Raw genomic sequence first — 2759 nt, 5'->3', positions numbered from 1 at the left:
TGTTGCGTGGCGGCCAATACTGAGACTTTACGTGATAAATGAGCTTGGGAAGGCCAGATCTATGTGTGTATGGAACGGATCTGACCACAGAAGCAAGTTTTAGCTGATGCATGGCATGGACTCGCCGAGTCTGAAGAACAGACTCGATGAGTAGCTTGAAGATTGTCCTTAAAACCACCCAGTGAGTAGTCCTTCCGAGTTGTGGGTGACTCAGTGAGTCACAGAGAGTTAGAGAGGTATTGACAGGTGGACCGAGTTGAGTTGGGACTCGCCGAGTTGTCCTTGCGACTCGGTGAGTTGAGTCGCGGTGGCCCCGTGATTCATGACCAGGTGGAACTCGTCGAGTCAGGGGAGTACTCAACGTGTCAAAGGGAAAATCCTTGCGAGTTGGTGAAAACGCATAGACTCGCCGAGTCGCTCTAGTGCACTTGCCGAGTCCGGTCAAATTGACCAATGACTGTGGACCAAAGTTGTCCAGTGTTGACTTGATAGGGATGGTCAACCTTAGTGGTACAAGTATTAATTATAGATATATGATGTTATAGGAGGATTATAGCTCGGGGGTTCGAGCACGAGTGATTTCTAGGGTTAACGAGTTATCGAGATAAACGAGGTGAGTCTTCTCACTATACTGTACCCGGAAGGGTTTGACTGTGTGACCGGAAGGTCGGATATGCTATGAGATATATGTGTTATGTGTGATAAGTTATTTGTTATATGTGTCATGTATGATATGCTTGATATGGGCCGGAAGGCATTATATTATGGGTCGGAAGGCGAATATGTTATGGGCCGGAAGGCGTTGTAAAATGGACCATAAGGTTGATGTGGGTAGGACCGGAAGGTTCACCCAGTCGGGATGGAAGTCCCCTGAGACACATGGGCCGGAAGGTCAGGGCTTGGAAAGGCGTCATAGGTTGTATTTTGGGGAACTCACTAAGCATTTATGCTTACAGTTGTTGTGTTATGTGTTTCAGGTACTAGCGAGGACCGTGGGAAGGCGCCGGCGTGATCATACACACACTCGGGGAAAACTATTTTGTGATCTTTGTTATGTAATCGGTCGTGACAATATTGTTTACATTGGAACTTAAATTATTACTCGATGTTTTTGATGTTTGTAAAAATGAAAAATTGGTTTAAAATTTACATCGTTACACAACGAGAAGTGGTCTATGGATAAGCTTGCAAATGCTTACGTGAAGGAAATTGTAAGACTTCAAGGCGTTCCTCTAACAATTGTGTCAGATCATGACATCCGTTTCACGTCAAGGTTTTGGAGAAGTCTATAGGAGGAATTAGGTACCAAATTGTGTTTGAGTACAACTTACCATCCGCAGACTGATGGTTAGATCGAGAGAACAATTCAAACACTTGAGGATATGCTGAGAGCGTGTACCCTTGATTTCCAAGGTAGCCGGGATGAGCACTTGCCTTTGGTAGATTTTCCTACAACAACAGTTTCCACTCGAGCATCAAGATGGCCCCCTATCAAGCATTGTACGGACAGAAGTGTCTTACACCATGTTGTTGGATTGAAGCTTGAGAATAGCAGTTTATGGGCCCCGAGATAGTCCATGAGACTGCTGAAAAGTTAAAGGTCATCAGAGAAAGAATGTTAGCAGCTCAGGATCGTCAAAAGAGCTACGCTAACAAGAAAAGGCGACCGATGACCTTCCAAGTTGGGGATTCGGTTTTGCTTAAAGTCTCACCGTGGAAGGGACCTATAAGGTTTGGGAAACGAGGGAAACTGAGTCCTAGGTTTATTGGACCATTCAAAGTTCTTCAGAAGATTGGGAACCAAGCTTACAAGCTGGAATTGCCCAAAGAACTCGATGATATTCATAACACCTTCCATGTGTGTTATATGAGGAAATTCACGGGAGAAGTTCCCAACATAATTCCAATCTCAGAACTAAAGATGGATGAGAATAAGAGGCTGATCAAACAGCCTGAGACAATTATTGACTGTTAGACTAAGAAGTTACGACACAAGATGGTCGACTTAGTGCTAGTCCAATGGAAACATTCGAATGGGCCGAATCTCACTTGGGAAATAGAGGATGACATGATGAGTCGCTATCCACATCTGTTTGCTGATGCATGATTATGGGATGGAATCATCCTAAGGGGGAGAGAATTGTAACGCCTGGGTTTTGGGGTTAATCATTTTTGACAATGTAATAGTCTAGGTCAACTATTTTAACTCTTTTTGAAGTAATAAAGATTAAATATTTGAGTATTATGTGAATTATGTGTATTTATGTGCTTATCATTTAATTATAAAATGTATAATTAATAAAGAATAAAAATAAGCATCAAAATTAAATTGTGAGATAACCTCAATATCTCTACATAAAGTTGTAGCAGTCGAAACAAGGATTCCGGGGATATAAAGAATACCGAAATCCGAGTTATAACGAAGAAGTTATGACTCATCGAAGTTTCACGATGAAACTGGCGTGACACTAGGAAGCGTAAATAGTGAACTTATGATAGAGAGACTTTTAGCCTTAGAAATCTAAACAAAAGTCGTAGAATACGTTAAACCGAGAGCGTTCATAAAAACAATGCCCAAATCTGACTTCGTATGACGAGGTTATGATTTTTCGAAGTTTCAGCTTAATAGTGTACAACCCGAAACTTGAATTTTTGATCGAGCGGTTTTTGGCCTAAGCGACCTAAATGATAAATGAAGATCTCATTAATAGGAACTCAACGATAAAAATATAGACAAAAATAGAGTCCGTATGTAGAAG

This window comes from Lactuca saligna, chromosome 6 (assembly GCF_052625555.1).
Source record: "Lactuca saligna cultivar CGN05327 chromosome 6, ASM5262555v1, whole genome shotgun sequence".
Lineage (NCBI taxonomy): Eukaryota > Viridiplantae > Streptophyta > Magnoliopsida > Asterales > Asteraceae > Lactuca > Lactuca saligna.
Note: the sequence above shows the minus strand (reverse complement) of the source record.